The sequence below is a fragment of the Phasianus colchicus genome, chromosome 5 (assembly GCF_987193195.1).
Source record: "Phasianus colchicus chromosome 5, bPhaCol1.hap1.1, whole genome shotgun sequence".
In the NCBI taxonomy this organism is placed as follows: domain Eukaryota; kingdom Metazoa; phylum Chordata; class Aves; order Galliformes; family Phasianidae; genus Phasianus; species Phasianus colchicus.
This window is the reverse complement of record NC_143440.1, coordinates 54223857-54243874: the sequence shown is the minus strand read 5'-3', so window position 1 is coordinate 54243874 and position 20018 is coordinate 54223857. Positions and strand designations below refer to the sequence as shown.

Below are 20018 nucleotides of genomic sequence, written 5' to 3'. Positions count from 1 at the left end.
ACCAGAGCTACCATGCCTCTCGGAGACGAGCAGGCTGAGGCAGCAGCCCTTCCCACTGAATGCTTTGGAAGATATGAACCTATCTGGTATCCATACCTCAAGGCTGATGACTATCATAGGAATTAACTGAATACTGCTGGTTAATCCACTCCCTTCCAAATGTTAAACTAGGTTTTTTTTAGTGTGTTCAGCACTGAAATAAGTGCCTGTAATTTTGAAGCAGGTAGATTTCTATACGACATATTTGTGACATTCAAATTATTCCTGCCAATGCTTTTTGCGCTCTTGGAAGAAAGAAAAGGCCAGCACAATGAAGGATGCTTTTGTGTCATTTACACTGTTAGTTTCTGGTTGATATTTAAACTATTTCTTGCACATGCACTATATATTCTGCCTTACTGACCAGCAAATTGCATTCAGAATCTAATTTATTAAATGGTTTCTGCTGTCAGGAGACTGTTCTCACTGTAATAGTGATATTTTATCCTGTCAAGAAAATGATTACGCTAAAACATCTTAGTAAATACCATAAACTACCCAATAACATCAAAAATTGAAGATGTACAAAGGCTATCCAATTACTCAGGAAACTTCTAAATTTTCAGGTAACAGAACTCATTTTCTTCTTCAATGAGTAATCAAGGAAATATCATCTTCTTTTATACTGATCATGCTATAAGGTACAGCCTAAGGACAGGAGCATAAAATTGTCTATTACATTTTCCTTATTAGTATCAGAAAATCATTTTCAAAATTATTTATCTGTTTTTTTGTTGGTTTTTTTTTTCTGGGAAACGAGCCTCTTTTCTAGATTTTTTTATGCCCTGTCTCCAAATCTGTAGCTGTGTAGAACTGCCTCTGGGTGGAAAGACTTGGTCTCAATGAGAAGTTCTGCCCTTGCTGAAGTCACTGTATGTCCTGCCATTAAATTCAACAGGGCTGGTAACTCTACTGCTGTATGGGATTAACTACAGGAAGATTATTATTAAACACCAAGAATTATCACAAGATTGATGAGACTTTGCTTGTGTTGAGTGTCAAAAATAACCAAAGCAGAATGAACACAAAGAGCACAGCCAGAATACAATCATCTAAATGCCCTGAAGCCTATTAGCAGAGCTCGCTAAGGTTTTATATCACCATAAGTAGTTTAGGTTTGAAGGCTTCTTGTTGACAAATTCTGTGCCTCATGGAAACTAAAATAATCTCTGCACTGCTAGAGGTGTGCTAGGAGCAGTCTCAGCATTGCCAACTATCTTTGTCTTAGCCGCACTCACTTGCCAAGGTCCACTCATGTCAGGGTGAGGATTCAAGTGTGGAGCACCACAGTGCTAAACTCCACTCTCATTAATAAAACAACCTTGATTAAACACGGAATAGACTACTGACATTTACAAGGGCTGCTCCAAAAGTAATGCCCCCTATTTTATTGTGTTGACCAGTGACATCAGAGGTGGATGTTGATGGTATGGCAGTAGAGGGTGAACCTTCTCACCAATATCCTATCACAACTTGTTGCTGTGCAACAGAAGGCAGCAGAGGGATGTTCTAACAAAATAGCACCTGACATGGAAGTGCACACGAAGCAAAGGCGTCACTGAATTCCCACACACAGAAAACATTCCATCCACTGACATTCATTGACACTTGCTGATCATTTATGGAGACCAAACATTGAATGTGAATGCAGTGAGGCAGTGGGCGATGTGTTTCAGCAGTGGTGACAGAGACAGTGGAACATCTCCACTGGTGCAGATTATTACTACAGCAGCCTGCAGGCTTTTGTTCATCCCTGGCAAAAACACACAGCTAATGGTGGTGGCTATGTTGAAAAAGAGCATTTTCTAGCTGAGAACTGACTCTATTCAATAGTGTTATTGCGTTGTGTCTGCGGTGGTTTCCATTGAAATAGGTAGGAGGCATTACTTCTGGAGCAACCTACATCGAATCAGAAACACGTCGGCTTAAACAAGATATTTCCCCACAGAAGTCACAACTCCTAGCTTTGGGAAAATGAACTGTTTTATCACGACACAGCATGCAGTAAGTCATGGAGTTGCCTATTATTTCCCGAGTTGCATTTTTGGGAAGAAAAAAGATGTATACTCAGCTAATAGATCTAATTCTCTCCTGACTGCTACTTGTATTTCTTCTGATTTTGTTCCTTCAAGTCACAGAATGGCCAGGGATGGAAGGGACCTCAAGGATCATGAATCTCCAACCTCCATGCCACATGCAGGGCCACCAACCTCCTTATTTAATGCTAAACCAGGCTGCCCAGGGCCCCATCCAATCTGGCCTTGAACACCTCCAGGGATGGGGCATCCACAACCTGTCTGGGCAGCCGGTTCCAGTACCTCACCACTCTGTAAAGAATTTCCCCCTGACACCCAACCTCAACTTAAAACCATTTCCCCTCATCCTGCAGTTATCTACCCTTTCAAGAGTTGATTCCCCTCCTTTTTGTAGGCTCCCTTTAGGTACTGAAGGCTGCAATGAGCTCACCCCCGCAGCCTTCTTTTCTCCAGGCTGAACAAGCCCAGCTCCCTCAGCCTGTCCTCATAGGGGAGGTGCTCCAGCCCCCGATCATCTTTGTGGCCCTCCTGTGGACCCTCTCCAACAGCTCCCTTTTTTGTACTGGGGGCTCCACACTTGGACGCAGATTTTGTACCAGTTTAGGTTACTAGGACTATTTAGACTCTCATAATTGGGAAGTATTTACAACACAATGTAAATACTTTCCTTGTTCTAGAATACAAGATGATTAATCTGCACAAATGTTTTCTTTTTAATGACTTTCTAAACCGTGAGAGTTTGCTTCCTGCCTATAAGAGATCATAATTTATTCTGTATAGTTTGTAATCCCTAGATTTCTCTGAAGAAAAGCCTAAGGCATGTCCTGTAATAAAATTCCAGTGGATAAGAAGATAATAGTCATGAATAATAAGTGAGAACTTGCACAAAGTCTAGCACTTTCTGGCTTTTATTTCTTCTCCTAGTAATAAACTTGAAGTTCTTTGGTAAGTGTACAACTACAGTAACTGACTATTTTTCATCCAACATGTCATGTGCTCAGAAGTATTATGAAGAGCAGTGATACAGAAATACTGAATATTTTATTTCTTATTATGAGAAATAAAATTTTGCTCCCAAACTCTTGGAAACAACTTTTCATCTCCTGCATTCATCATTAAGCTGCAGATAGATGAGATAGATGAGAAAGAAGGACAATGCAAAAAACATTCACCTAAGATGTTTGCCAAAGCTTTTTTTGGATGGCAACTGGTCTCTTGTCATCATTTCATCTTCTACCTATTGTCCAAGTACAATGGAGTGGGAGTCTTGAAACTGTGCAGATAAACAGGCAGGAAAAGGAGGTGTGTTATTTTCTGAATACTGTTTGCCTTTTATCACCCAGCCTCCAAAATGAAGGATTACAGCACCAGACGAATCCAGTTTCAGGACTAAATGCAATAAGCAAGGGAGTAAAAAGAGCATACTTCCAAATAAATCTATGAATCTACATGTCTACAAGATATGCATTGTATTAACAATTCCTCAAACAACCTTCTTGCACTTTGTACTTCAAGTGGATTAAAGGAAATAAATATCCCATGTTCATAATATGCTTTCAACTCAATATTTTAAAATTTGTCATACATAGAAAGAACACAATTATTAATGAATACATTACATTAAGCTAGCTTACTGGAGTAAAGCCTACCAAGAAGTGCTAGGAGTCTGAAGGCAATACATTCGTAAGTCAAAAGCATGAAAAAAATAGAAGTAGTTCTTCACCAGTTTCAGAAAGCCTACAAGCATACGTAGATCTCACTGCAATTAGTTCTCACTGTACTGCCCTGGATCAAAATAATCAAATCATGTTACACAAGAAGAACTAACAAATACTTCCTCTACTGTGACTTTTATTATCCACCACTGCAGATATTTGAGGCATATATTCTTGAGGCATCAGAAATAACTGATTTGGTCCAAATGTTTGGAACAGAGATCACATAACAGAAGGTAGACTGGAGTCTACTTAAAATGTCTTTAAGATGGCAGAGGGGCAGAATCGTGGAATTTTTGCAAGACAACTGCTAAATGAAGGACAATGTCAGCAAGTTAATGGAATGTAATTAGAATTTCAAGTTCCTGAGATTAATGCCTCTTCATGGCTTACTCATTTCTCACCAGCTATAAACAGCGAGAACCTATGGGATAAAATTAACTACCATGAGTGATTTGAAGAGATTCTCTTTCCAGCTTAGCTACTCTTCTTTTGGAATAGTTTTTTTTTTTCCTTCACTGTTAAGGTGCTCAAATTCAACATCTCTAGGATTCAATCTCATTGACTAGCTAACAATCCTAAAGAAAGCTCACAGAGTTTCAGGACAGACTGATGTGCAGGGTAACATTATTACAGGTGATTACCTGCAGTTTGAGAAATCTTTCAAATAATAGATCTGGGCAGGCAGACAGAAGGAAAAGTTTAGGAAAAAAAAGTGGCACAACCTCCTGATTTAGTGGGTTCTGAGTTCCCTTCTCTGTGTTTTCTCCCACATAACATTTCATCAGATATGATCCACAACTACACATATTCCTATTATATTTTTTCCTCCAGATTTACTTTCTTGGTTATTCTTAGAATCTCTCTTTAACACTCCCATATGCAGCAAAAAGGATAAAAGTTAGAAAGATGGCATACAACAAATAGCTTAGTGTTACTATAGAAAAATCCTAACATTGAACATGGGCAGAACAATGAGGAAAAAAAAAAAAGAGAGAGATTCTAGTCATCCTACTTATATATTTCTTCAATGTTGGTCAGTCTTTGTATGTGTAGGCTCCCCAAGAAATGAACCTGTCTTTACCTTACAACTTCCATGATGTTTTGAACACCTGCAAATTTGATTTAAAGACATTAAAAATAGGAAAGAGGGCTACTCTCTGTATTGCAATTAAGAACAAAGCCAGATACAGAACCCAGCTTGAAAGTAGTATCTATACAGTTCCGCTTCTTGTTTTAGTGAACATATTTCCTGACATTCAAAAGGAAAAAAAAAAGCTTTGAAAGTTACCTGGATATTCTAATCCATTCTTTAAGTAATTTCAATTTTTGTAACTGATGCAATCACTGAGTTTATGTACTAATATATTCACAACATTCTGTGAGGCCCACAAGCTGCAGTGAACCAGTGAATGTAGATATATCCTCAGCAATATGCTCATAGCAGAATTGGTGTGAAATAACCAGACTGATTTTCAGAATTAAATCATACCCAACTCAAGATTGTTTTTAGTTAAACCTCAAAAGTGTTCTTTGACCATTTTTTAAAAGCTCTGGATAAACCAACTCCTAATTGTTACTTTTAAAGGAGCAATGCAGTTATCATGATTCCTCTCCAACAAACAGTAATTTTCTTCTGAAATGTATTGTGTATCCATCTTTGTGCCAAAAAATAATTCTTTCAGATTGCTGAAGAAGTCTCTCAAAAACTCCTTAAGCTATCGTCATATGAGCAAAGAGTCAACTTGTATGAGGCAGAGCATCCAAAACCTGTTTAATAAGCTTTTTAAGCATCTCTTAAGAGACCTTGATGATTTGCCTTAATGGCAACAGGCAGACAAAAAGTACCTGGCTCTTTTTTTTTTTTTTTTTTTTAAACTTGCCTTGCTATTTCTTCAAGCATTCTTTTAGCTGCGTGCAGCTCATTAGTCACTGCTTCCAACATACACTGTCTTTGTCCTTCTCTATTTCATAGTCTGCAGGTATTTGTTCTGTTCTCAAACTGAAAAAGTATCCTTCCAGATACTACTTCTTTAGACCTCTACAAGCCTTCCAAAAATACTTGGGGATCTTCTGTGAAGGAAGCTTCACTAAAGATTCACATATTCTACACAACTTTCCCCTTTCATTCCTATCAACAGCACAGGGCAAAGGGGCATTTCAAATCTGCCCAAATACTAACATGAAATAGATATCAGAAACAGACTTTTCCTTGGAAAAAACACATGCAGATCTGTACGCCATATTTTGCTGAAGCTTAAAATCCTCCTGTTGGATGAAATTTATACTGCAGAATTAAATGAAAAGTACTGTATCCAGTGCTAAAATGGAATATGCAACATTCTACATTTGAAGACTCCCTATAAATCTTAAAGGAAATGGTAGTCTAAGTTAGAGAGCCAAACTATTCCATGATCCTATGCTTGCACATTTCTGAAATCTTCATTGCACAGATTTACTGTGCCATTTTTGGCTGATGTTGTATCAGTCAGTCATGCAGCTGTTGCTGAGGAGTGTAGCCAACCAAAGCAGGTTCTGTTAGTTTCAGCCTTGTCCTTGGAGGAAATGGAGTTTTAGTTCCACGCTTTTTTTCCCTCCCCTCTTTTGAGGAAGTTCATAGAATTAGACCTTGGGAAATATTTTGGATGTCTCTAGGAAAAAATTGTTATTTTCAGTATTCTGCATGGTCAGTATAGCTTCATATCTCTCAACAGTACAAAAATCAGATCAAGGCACTATTTCTTGGGCTGTGAAAATGGTCACTATAGAGTAATACCAAGTTCACTTAAACTGCAATCATTTTTTCCTGCTTATTACACAGTGTATATTATTTTTATTTTCTAATATAAAAATCCTTTTATATTTCATTACCTTTTGACTTTTTGTTTCACAAGGTAAAAAAAGGACGTTCTACTCATGCCTGAGGCAAAGAGAGCATCTGTACTTTGTGTTCTTTACGGCAGAAGAAGCTTCAGGTCCCTCCAGCATCATCCAATATTCCCGTAACTTAGTAGTCAGAAAATACCTGGGTGCTAAAGCTCAGCAACAAGAGAAAGTAACCTGCTACTGAACTTGAGAACAGCAAGTACTGTCCCTTAGCACAGTAGCAGTTTGAGGTATCATAAATTAATGCTATTTTTCTTACATCAGCGTGAAAAGAACATCTTGCTTTCCTTCTCTGCTAAATAACGTAGGTCTTCACAATGACGCTAGCCAAATGACAGTTGTCAGAAGAAGTAAATAAGAAGAATTCCCTACCTTTACTTGCTGTTACTGGTTATTTGATAAAACCAGCTGCTGCTACATCTTCTACCTACCATATTTCTTTAGGTAAAGTCACTTTATCTCACCTACTAATTTTAAATTCCCTGTCCTGCATAGTCAATGCTTTTTCAAGAGTACAATGCCTGTCTTCTCCAGCCAATGTTGTGAATCATGTAATTTAAAAAGATAGGTACCTGATGACAGTGCTATAGTTTGTTGTCCTACTTATGGCTCAAGCTGGGGAATGAAAGTAATATTGAAATGTATATAGTGCAATAAGGGAATTCTAGTCTTATTCAACACCAAACACCTTTTGTTATTTACACAAACCTTTCATATACTTGTGGATATACCAAGTGAATGGCAAGTCAACAAAGGAATTATTTTCCTTCTGAGAGCCACTGATTACACTGACCTGGAGCAGCTGGGGAGGATGTTTCCTCTAAGGACAAATATTTCACCAGCTGGAAATTGCTGCACAAGAACGTACTAGTTACAGTGAGGAGCCCAGGTACACAATGCTTCAAAGAGAGCATTATGTCTTCCTAGAACCTCTTCTTTCAGCACAAAACAAGCAAATATATAAACAAACAATAACCACCATGGTTGCTCTGCCAGCACTACTCCGTCACTATTTTAGCTAGAGTTTACCTTCTCAGGCAGCAGTGAGGAGAGAAATAATGCTTTGGATTTATAAAGGAGATACTACTGGTTTTTCTGAGAGGAGTTGTTGACTCTAATCACATCCACTGATATGTCAGTCTCAGAGTCAACATGTTTGGTGATCTGTTACATGGACAAAAAGACCTGCTGTGGTAGCCCACAGCTGAGCCCACTCATGCACTTTAAGAACCAGCCTCAGGTAGGAGTTGTTAATAATTGTTGAGAGATGATTATGAACATCTTTTACATTTCCATACAGCTATGGATAAGTTTATTCTGCATAAGTACAAAGCTGAAGCAGAAGATTTCAATTTATCTGTCACTTTACCTGAACATAACTCACAGCTGAGTATCACCACTTACCTCATTATTAGCTAAGCCACTAGACTTCATAACTACACAGCAGGTAGGTTGCACACAGTGTCTTTACCACTACTAAGGAGTACTATTTCATCTGAAAGCCAATTGCATCCAATGACCCAGAAACATGCTCCACACATGCTGAAGCTGCTGAGAAGGGCACAAAAGCTCCTTCATCATCTCCTATTAAAATCAGTGCTGGTGGATTTGACCAGAGACAACAATAAAAAAAGTGTCCCCCAAGAAAGAGGGGACAAAAGTTTATTTCCTTTGGTAGCACAGAGGAATGTAGCAGCAAAAAACGTAGCCATGGAAGTCACTATGATGATTTCCCTCTCTGCAAATAAAGAGGGAGTTGAATACTCTTACTTTTCTTAGCTGAAATCCTAGCCTCTTATCATCAAGATCACATAGGAGCGTAACCTGCCACTGTCTTCTCAGCTTCTTCTCTAGGCTGTTTCCACTCTTCTTTCTCCCTCTCCATAGAGACATCCAGAATAAAACATTAATAAGAATTCTTCAGAAAAGACTGGCTGCATGTGGAATCTAGGGATAAGCAAATATCAAGAAGGTTACAACTGCACATATCTTGGGTATTCGGATATTTCTCGACTTCTGAGAGAAAGAAAAGCTGGTTTAAAGTTAGGAAAACTTTTCAAGGAGTAGTTCTCTTTTTAATAAGCTGCAACATATTCTACTTGTGAATGTGAATCTTTTCAGCTAGATTTTAACAAGGACAATAAAAAGTCCTATATATTAGACACAAGACTATATAACAGTCCATAATAGTTATTTTTTTCATTGAAATAATTGAAAATAGTCGTTAAGATACAGCTTCAATGTATCATCAAGATCTCCTCCTCAGAGGAAACAGTCAGTTATATAGTTCAAATACTGCTTCCACAGCCATTACTACTAATGAGAGGCAATCCACTGATATTTTGATGCATCACACTTCTTAAACACATGTGATTGCAATCAATATAAGAAATTATGAGGTAGCCATACTGCAATAGTACATGAGAGAGCATCTTTGTATATCACCCATGCTGCCTTCCATGACTTAGCTGGACTCTACTCATTACTGCCCAGTCATACTGACTTTTCAACTGTCCTCCTGGTCAGAGATACCATTATTATTTCTGATTATACATCACTCCCAAAGTGAGGAAGGTGGCAAGAAAGATTGTGACTAGGTGAAGAGTTCTGTATCATAAGGAGAATGCCTCAAGTGCCCCCAGTCCTACCTCATGGCATAACCTCCAGCCCAGAACAAAGTCTTTAAGAAGACTCTCAAACTCCTACTGAAAGAGACCTTCCAACCTTCTATCTAATGTGAAACAATACTGAAATCTGCCTAGTGATACTGTGACACCATCTATCAGGAAAAAAACATTTTACCCATTATAACTATTACTGACAGTACTCAAGCAGTAAGCACAGGAAAAATCTGAATGATCCACATCTTGTAACTCCAGGAATTATATTATTTGAAGTCCCATTATCTTGCTGTATAATCAATGAATATACAGATGTTATAATTAGGAAATACACAGGAAAGCTAAGCTAAGTAAGATTAGCGTAAGAAAACACTTATGGATGTTGTAGACTCACAGTATTCTCCACAAGAAGTGATCTCCAGGAAGAGATCCTTCCCCAGTGGCAGTTAGCACTTAAATGGGATCTAAGGTGAATTACCTTCACCTGTGCTCCTGTGGCTGACTCATTGCTTGCCTCAGGTGGACAATCAGAGGTTCAGGCTGTGATTCAGCAGTTCCTATACACTTGCACATCCCTTAGCTGCTCTGTGTACTTCTATATCATATGCTGAATGATGCATTAACTCTCTCCTAACTCCAGCCTGAGGTACATAATGGATGTACCGGATCCAGACAGGCTATCATGGTTCCCTTTCATTTAGAGCATCGTGTGTTATACAGTTATAGTCAAGCTGCTAACCATAACAGCTGTAGAACTGACACTTGTGAAAAAAACATGCAATTCTACTTCAGACAGTTTTTCAATTCTGACTCTTTCACTTAGTTCTCCCTACTGAGTGTATAAATACTGATATTTGACTGTGACTCAACGGTGGTTACAGAGGCAGCAATTTATTTCAGCTACTTGACATGAGCTTTCGAGGACTGAATGTGAGAGGACTGCCAACAGTGATCTTTTTATGGTCTGTTCCTAACTCTGACTTTGTTCCCTGTTAAGGCACTTCTTTGGTTAACCAGCTGGTTTTTGGAGAAGTCATGCAACAGAAACAAAATGGTAGAAAAGGAGAAGCGCCTGCCAGAGATAGAATCACAAACTAGTTGAGGCTGGACCACGCTTCTACCTCTTTATGCTCCCTTTCTATTTTTGTTTTTCCTCAGGAGATCCTTGTTCATACGTGCTGGCCTCCTGCCACCTTTGCTTGATTTCCTGCATAAGTGGATGGACTATTTTTCGTGATCTTTGAAACTCAGACAGCTCATGAAAATTTGCAGTCAAAATTTAAACCTTGCTGACAGTGTAGGCCATTTATCAGATTTGGACAGCTAAACGCAGCTAGAAAAAAAAAACACAAGTTTAATCTTTTTTCTTTTCCTTAAGCATGAGCCAGTCTGTTATGTAACCATATAGAAAGTGGGCAACTAATACATGATCTATCACACCAAGAAGTACAACAGTTAATATCTTGCTCAGACAAACTTTCTGCATGTGCTGGAAGAAAGGTGCAAAGGTATCATAATTAAAATGAACTGCCTTCAGTAAAAGAACTAAGTACTTCTCTTTCTATAATCACATGTTTAATTCTCATGAACTGCATACATTATTGGTGACTTTTCTATAGTGAATGCAGGGCTCCACTCCCTGAGGTTCAGGTTTGGTCCTGGGCTCTGAGCTCCCAGCATAGCTGAGTAAATGCTCCCCAAGCCTGTGTGGCCTCCAGAGCACCCTCAAGAACAGCCTGAATCTGTTCCCTCAACCCTGTGTGGTCTCATCAGGGGCGGCCTTTAGCACCCATCTCCCATTTCACAGAATCACCAAGGTTGGAAAAGACTTAAAACATCATTCAGTCCAACCATCCACACATCACCAATAGTACTCGCTAAACCATATCCGTCAACACAACGTCTTGAACACCTCCAGGATCAGCAACTCCATCACCTCCCTGGGCAGCCCATTCCAGTGCCTGACCACTCTTTCAGAAAGGTAGTGTTTCCTAACGTCCAGCCTGAATCTCCCCTGGCACAGCTTGAAGCCATTCCCTCTAGTCCTATTACTGTTACATGAGAGAAGAGGCCGACCCCCAACTCACTACAACCTCCCTTCAGGTACCTATAGAGAACAATAAGGTTTCCCCTGAGCCTCCTCTTCTCCAGACTGAACAATCTCAGCTCCTTCAGCTGCTCCTCAAAAGGCCTGTGCTCCAGGCCCCTCACCAGCTTTGTTGCTATTCTTTGAACATGCTCCAGGGCCTCAATGTCTTTCTTGCAGTGAGGGCCCCAAAACTGGACACAGTATTGAGGTGAATTTGCAAGTAGCCTGTATCATGTCCCTCTCTCAAACCTGACTAAATTCCAAGTCACCCATGCCATGTCTATTCTGCAGCTCCCTCTCCTTGTCCTGGATCTGTGGCCACTGAAAGTGCCCTATGAAAACCACAGCAATTAGCTCATTTTGCAGTAAATCCCTTCTGAGACCCAGTTTGTGAGGTGTGAGGATACACTTGCTGGGCAGGGAGGCTGTCAGAGCAGTAGGTCCTGACCAGAACAATCTTGAGCAAGGATATTGCCCAGGCTATGTTATATGCAAATATATCACCAGTTCTATCTCCAGCTCTGCCTCTCGGATGGATCTTGGAGCTATGCCACAGGTTTCCTGCATGACCGCATGGATGTAAATTGTAGGTTTGCCTCCCAGTCTGTATCTGCCTGTCCCCTAAATAGATTTTGGACTCACATAGTCTATGGCCCTGTCCCCATTTACTCCTGACTGGAATCCCTGTTTGAGCCCTGGATCTTGTTCATCACTTGCATGGTCTGAGACTGTGGATGGATGCGTAACAGCATCCAGCTCTGCTCACTATAATCAGATGGGATGGGACATGGTCACCTATCAGTGAAGGCACTGCCCAGATCGTGGCCACCATTGGCTCCTGGCTCACCCACCTTTAGGGAGCAAGAAGACTTTGTTGCATGCTGGCCACAACTACGTAACCAAAAAATATCTATGTTAGTCTTAACTTTCCTTTTTTCTTTATCCTGTCTTGTAAGAAAACAGAAGAGAATGAATAAAATTTTAGCATCTTGTTTCATTAAAAATAACAGGGAATACAAAAGATACTGTTTTATAACAGAGATTCTTGCCTTCAGATGAAGTATACACTCCACATTTTAGACTTTGGACAAAGCAAAGGGTAAAATGGACCAAACTAATTTGTAGGCTGAAACCTAAAGATTAGAAAGACTAAAATGAAGCTTTTGTCTTCAGTGGATAAGTAGGAGCTCATAGCACGCACTTTCAATTATTTTACTAGCTGTGTGAACTTTAGCTGCCTGCCTAGAAAAGGTCTTTTTTCTTTTTTTACTAAATGAGACAAACACACTTAGCTTTTGCACAATAAGGCCAGAAGGAGAGCCTAATGTTAATGCCTGCTTTACATTGCGCAGCAGCCGTAAAAGACGAAGGTCATTATCTTCTCTGTTACAAGAGCTCCCCTTAGCGTCAACTGTGAAAGCAACAGCTTTAACTGCACAGTTTGTGTTCTGTATTTCAGACGCAGGACACACGAGCTAAAAGCATGCAAAGGAGTATATTTACTATGTGCCGTAGTGAAAATGCATTACTCAGATACACAGATGGAAATGCATGTACTCTGTTCCAAAACCAAAGGCAGGTCACAGAGCCAGAAAAATCACTCTTCTGAGTCTTCTCATCTTGCACCAGGTGCAAAAAGCAGCTTTGCCTTATAATATAGGATTTTACTGGATTTATTCAAGGAATGCTTTTGATACTAGTACAAATAGCAGAATACACAGCTGGTTAATGAAAACCATAAATACTAATAAAACAAACTTGAGGGGTGGCTGTGTTTAACTTATTAGATGTAAATCAATGGGCCTATAAGTTTCCCCTTTTCTTTGGCTGGTAGAGAGGACTGTCCAACAAACCCATGGGATATCTAGATTTTTCCAAGATAGACTTTTTTCCTAAATTGCCCTTGCAGGGCATGACACTGCCAGTAAAATCTTGAAAAGTCAGGGAAGATGATGATACAGGAGAATTCACATTGTTTTCCTTTTCTAGATGGACTCTGTCCATCTAGAACAGGAAGCATGAGAAGGTTTGTGCTGCTGTGAAGGTCCCAGGCAAAATGCTGTCTGGCTTAGCTAGCTCTGTGGCTGAAGTTCAGAGAAGCATGTGCTTCACTGGGAAATCTGATACTACTTGAGTAGATTCAGTGTGTGCTTTTGCTGCTGTTTGTCATGAGAGGATGAGGATTTTGTAGAAAAACACTAAGAGAATGAGCTTGTGACATGCATTACATGCAGCTCAAAACATCCCTTTTATTCTGTGCAGATTTTCATCTTGCTCTCTTCTTCACTATTACTGGATGGATTGTCTACTGTATCTGGTCTACAGAGTGGGACACATTCATTAAGTCTAAAAACAGGTCAGAAGTGATTGATTTTGACTGGCTCCTTACCTTTCAGTGGGCTCAGCTCATAAGAAACAGCATGCCTGTGGACACAGCTGACTGATCACCCAATCTATACCTCAGAATAATGTTTTAACAGTTCTTTGTATAATTCATATTTCTACACCACTGGGGAAAGAAGCACTGATCTTTACCCTTGCATTTCTTTTGGACTTCTGCTATAGTCAAAATACTTCTCACTACTTAAGAAAAGTTTAAAATACTTCTTTAAAGCTAATTAAGAAGAACAGACATTCTCTTTGTACCTAGAACACTTGGGAAAAAATACAGAAAGTCCTTAGTAATTCATTTTTCTATAGTTCTTTATTTGCCTTGGCTGGCTTCTCCTGTTACTGTTCATTTGCTTTTATGTCACAGGGTCAAGCACCTACATTGTGACGTTTGTATCACTATGGCAGAGGTATTGCATCACCTGTGATAACAGAAGTCATTGACGCAGTTGTAGAACAAATGGCAAGATTCCCACTGACTTTAGTGGGCTGGGATTTCACAGTGCGTGCCATCGCAGTACCACAGCAGGATTAGCTCTACACCAGGACTCTATGTTGGGTGCCATTGCACTGTGACACCAGAAGAAAAAATAATCATCTTGTTCAGATCCAGTCCGAATGGTAATATGGGTTTCAGTACGGGTACCCTTTGTATCATGCAACATTCTATTTGCTATGTTCTTAATTCTGCTGTAAAGAAACATTTGAGATCTACTAATTTTGTGACTTCAGCCCTGCAATGAGAGGTATTTTTGCTTGTATGTTCAGGAAAATATTTCTTCCTTCCATTATAAATGTTAGCTCTCACTGGCTACTTAGCATGTATATAAAGTCTTCGGTAAATTCTAATCCAAAAAGTAATCAGGTGGGGTTAGTGTGTTACCCTCTCTCCTTGCTTGTACAGTCTATGTCTTTTCCAACCTAAATGATTCTACTATTCTGGTTCTCAAGAAGTCCCTTCCAATCTCAGCTATTGTCACATCAGCACAGAGAACAACTCGACCCAGAGTCCAGGGCTCAGAAGAAGGTATTAGCAAAGCCTGCTAAAATAAGATCAGGAACCACTGCCACATTATGACAAACGTTTCAGATGTTCTCAACTGAAGCTTCAGGAAATAGATTTTCTCCGAAGGAACTACAGTGCAACCGAATTCCTAATACATAACAGCCATCCCTTCATACATAACGTTAAGGACTCGCCCTGTGTTTCTCAGAAAGTATCAAGTAGGCATGGACACCTGAACTATGCCCACATTTCCTAAATTCTTCACAAATGAAGGCAGTTCACTTCAGACCTTAGCAGCATAGCAGAAGGAAGCACTGTAGAAACAGGATAGTGGTTTGATACAAGTTCATGTACATATGTTTTTCCTGCCACCCTGGAGTATCCTGACGGATTAATGAAGGGACATGCATTTGGTAGCTAGAAGATCTGCTCCCATGAAACTTTAAAAATATTCTTCAATATAGCTTAACTTTTAAATTAAAGAAAGCCCAAAGCCAAAGCTAGCAGTGACTAGAGCAACTTGTATTTTCCATTAACCTGAAGTATACTCATCACTGAGTCATCAGAAGAGCATCTCCTCATCATTATAAAATCATAGAATCACCAAGGATGGAAAAGACCTCTAAGATCACACAGTCCAATTATCCACCTATCACCAGTATTTCCCACTAAACCATGTCCCTCAGTACAACATCTAAACATTTCTTGAACACTTCCAGGCACTGTGACTGCACCACCACCCTGGACAGCATGTTCTAGCACCTAATCATCTCACAGAGAAGTATTTTCTAAGGCCCAACCTTCTAAGGTCCAACCTGAACCTCCCCTTGCACAGCTTGAGGCCATTCCCTCTAGTTCTATTGCTAGTTAGTGCCACCTTTTGCAAGAACTTGCATAATGAAATCCAGAAGTTGAACACAAATACCTTCTTCTTCTTGCTTCCATTTCAAAGCATCACTGCAGAAAGTGTTTACCCCAAATGTTTTTTTTTTACCTTGTAAGAATTTTCTTCTTTCTTCCCCCATCACAATTTCTTTGGTTAGTGCATAATCAATAAATATTAAGATGCTATAATTATGAAATAAGCAAGAGAGTTAGGCAAAGCAGGTTATAATAACAAAAAGAAAATAGATAGAACACTTACCCATATCCTGGGCTCACTTATGAACCTCCAGCAGAGTAGATTTACAGAAGAGATCCTTCCCCATTGGTAGTCAGCTCTTAAATGGAGCAAGGCTCCACCCCTTCTAGTAGCACAGGTGAATTGCCTTCACCTGTGCTCCTGTGGCTGACTCATTGCTCGCCTCAGGTGATCAATCAGACGTTCAGGTCAGCAGTTCCCATCCAGTTCCAAAGATGCATCAAAGCTTGTACATCAGCAGTGGCAATTTGATCCCAGCCTTTTTGTTCTTTCAATCTGAAAATGACCAGAAAGAAATTTTAAATATATTTATGATGCCAGTTTTATACAATTACCTGAAGCCCAAGCTGAAGAGGGCTGAAATAAACTAGATAGAAGTACAAGCCATTCAGTACCTGGATAGGAAGAAGTGACTCCCATCCTAATGCCTAGAACTCACAGGTCTAACAATGTCTCTGCCCATTGGGAACACTAATCCACCAATGAGGATGTCACCAGTTAGCAACTGTATGTATGTATTTACCACATTCCATTACTTAAACATAGAAACTTCACATCACTTTGCAGAAAATCTTGCTGCTATGAGTACAGTAATGGACAGAGTCATACAAGGTACCTTTTCTCTGAGTGAGTGTGCTATGTCCACTGTAATTAATTGCAGATGACACCAAGTTGGCTGGAAGTGTCGATCTGCCTGGGGGTAGCGAGGCCCTACAGAGAGATCTGGACAGGCTGGAGAGCTGGGCTGAAGCCAATGGGATGAGGTTTAATAAGACCAAATGCCGGGTCCTACACTTTGGCCACAGCAACCCCAAGCAACGCTACAGGCTTGGGGTGGAATGGCTTGAAGACTGTGTAGAGGAAATGGACCTGGGGGTGTTGGTTGACGCTCGGCTAAACATGAGCCAGCAGTGTGCCCGGGTGGCCAAGAAGGCCAATGGCATTCTGGCTTGTATCAGAAGCAGTGTGACCAGCAGGAGTAGGGAAGTAATTGTTCCCCTGTACTCAGCTCTGGTGAGGCCGCACCTTGAGTATTGTGTCCAGTTCTGGGCCCCTCACTGCAAGAAAGACATTGAGGCCCTGGAGCGTGTTCAAAGAAGGGCAACAAAGCTGGTGAGGGGTCTGGAGCACAGGCCTTATGAGGAGCGGCTGAGGGAGCTGGGATTGTTCAGTCTGGAGAAGAGGAGGCTCAGGGGAGACCTTATTGCTCTCTATAACTACCTGAAGGGAGGTTGTAGCGAGCTGGGGGTCGGCCTCTTCTCTCGTGTAACTGGTGATAGGACTAGAGGGAATGGTTTCAAGCTTCGCCAGGGAAGATTCAGGCTGGATATTAGGAAATACTACTTCTCTGAAAGGGTGGTCAGGCACTGGAATGGGCTGCCCAGGGAGGTGGTGGAGTCACCGACCCTGGAGGTGTTCAAAGAACGTTTGGATGTTGTGTTGAGGGATATGGTTTAATGAGAACCATTGGTGACAGGTGGATGGTTGGACTGGATGATCTTATAGGTCTTTTCCAACCTTAGTGATTCTGTGATTCTGTGATTCTGTGAAAGATACCATGAACTGGGAATTATGGTGTGGATCTGTGTATTGCCAGCAATTCGCTCTCAGTAGGCCCATTTAGTTTTAAACCCAAATTCAACTTGTAGACAAGTTGCCTGGCTACTAATTCAAATTCAGAGGAATATAATTATCTCGCAAATATAATATAAATCTTCCTAGACTAAGCCTAAATAACGTGTAAAGGAATTTGTGGGAAACAACCAGGATAAGAGCCCAATTCTCTGTTCCAACTTTTTCCTGATCACTGAGCAGTACTGAGGCAAATGAAAATTGTAAATTGCACAAACTAAAATAAAGTGTTAATGCATGTTTGTGTTTGTAAGCAATTGTAGCTAATAAAGTGGGTGTTTTTCCTCTTGTAACAATCCCACTTAAATAAGTAATAAAAAGCCCTATAATAAGAGCTATTAGAATTTGTTGTTATATTTAAAGGTGATTGTGAAACACTTCACACTGTGCAGTAGGGTGGGGAAGGAGTTATAGCAGCTGAGATACAAGCTGAGGGCAATGGGGATATATATATGGCTCCCCAGACTCTCTTTGCTCTCTTCCAATATCTGAAAGGTGCTTACAATGAGAGTGGGTGAGTGTCTTCTCACTGGTGACAGGTGACAGGACGAGGGGAAATGGCCTCAAGTTGTGCCAGGGTAAATTTAGGTTGGATATCGGGAAACACTTCTTTACATAAAGGGTTATTAAGTACTGGAATAGGCTCCCCAGGGAGGTGGTTGAGTCACCATCCCTGGATGTGTTTAAAAACTGTTTGGATGTGGTGCTCAGGGACATGATTGAGTGGAGGGTTGTTAGTTAGGGTAATATGATTAGGCTGTGGTTGGACTCGATGATCTTTAAGGTCTTTACCAACCTGATGGATTCTATGATTCTGTGATTCTATGACTCGTGTCTGCAATTACACAGACCTGTGATCCTTCAAAAATTAAACTCCTATCCCACCCTACAGCTTTCCCATGTACAGGAAGAGAATATATTTTACTACCACACAGCAGTTTCATGTCAGAAGATGCACCAGGAGCTATACCCTGAGAGGAGAACATCAAATCCCACCGCACTTCCTTTCCTCTCAGCATCAGCCATGACATCTGCCCATCCACACTGTCAGATCTCACTGTTCACAGAATCACAGAATTGCAGGGGTTGGAATGGACCTCAAGGGATCATCAAGTCCAACCTCCCTGCTAAAACAGATACCCTACAGTAGGTCAAACAGGTAGGCACCCAGGCAGGTCCTATATAACTCCATAACCTCTCTGGGCAACCTGCTCCAGTGCTCAATCATATTACTAGCACATCAGTTTATTGACAGATCTGTCAGATCAACTCTCAGATAGATAGATTCATTTTTTGTTTGAATGTATGGTTCTTTAGCCATAAATGCAAGAGACAACAATGCCAGGGGAAAGGAGAGACTTTTCTTGGCCTGTGAAAATGGCATTCCCCTAGCCCTAGTAATCCAACTCCAATGTACAGTAGTGTGGTCACATGTTGAGTGTAAAAGGATTAACTCTGTTATTCTTGCAAATAAAAAGTTTTCTATATAAAATAAAATAATTCTTTTAATAATGCCATTGACAGCAGCCAGCCTTTGGCATGGATGACAACAGAGGCTTCTATTTATAGGACAACCTACTTCAAAAATCTTTTTCACTACTGAAAATGGGATTAATGTTGCTGACATCAGTGATGATGAATGATGCCATGCCTCAAGAGAGATGTGTCGGTAAGGGGACGTAGACATGCCAGATCCCTAAATGTTCCTAGACCAACAGAAAAAAAACTCACTGATTTCAAGAGCGTTTGGATCTAGCTAAGTGTTGCTTAGAAGTGATTTGGGCCAAAAACATACTAAAATGTACTTTTCCAAACCAAAAAATGATTCCGACACAAACAAAACCACAACTACCTCCATCCCATCTGACTCATTTTGGGATACTCTTCCTCCTTCTGCAGACCTGTATACCTCCACAGAAAGTGGCACACTGGATAATACTGCAGTCACAGCTGGGAAACTGGTTGAAATGGGGAAAAGAACTGCCCTGAGGACACACGCAGAGAAATGGGTGGAGCAACTCTCCATCCTCAAGGCCTGATCCTTTGAATTCAAGTCATTTTGGGGCTCTCTAGTCACCGTGGATGGAGCCTGAGTGTAGCTCTCTGGTATGGTAGCTCTTTCCCTTAGAATAAGGCTGTGCTAAGGAAATTCTCTTCAGAGTCCTAAATTTCAGCATGCTTTGTGCATCTCCACTGTATAGACATTACTAGAAAGCACGTTTCAAATCAAACTGCTGTAAACCTGCCATTAATCTGAGTATTTCAAACATGAAATGTCCTCTCATTTAAAGAAAAAAAATGATAAGGAGCATATTTGGAGACAGGTTCATTTTTATATAAGAAGAGTTTAGTTTTATATCTGCTTAGGAAGGCACAGTGTCACTGTCACCTGAAAGTATACCAAGAATTGCCACTTACTGAGTTTTCATAGACTGCTTCCTTCACATTCAATATTCTCCTAG

General features: G+C 40.3%; 1 protein-coding gene across 1 annotated transcript in view; it reads right to left on the bottom strand.

The window, feature by feature from the left end:
* ESR2 (estrogen receptor 2) overlaps positions 1 to 16169 on the bottom strand; it is a 73643-nt gene extending 57474 nt beyond the window's left edge. The window contains exon 1 of the mRNA XM_090141786.1: positions 15928 to 16169. The gene's annotated coding sequence lies outside the window, so the exon portion shown is untranslated. The remainder of the gene's footprint in view (positions 1 to 15927) is intronic.
* Positions 16170 to 20018: the final 3849 nt, after the last annotated feature.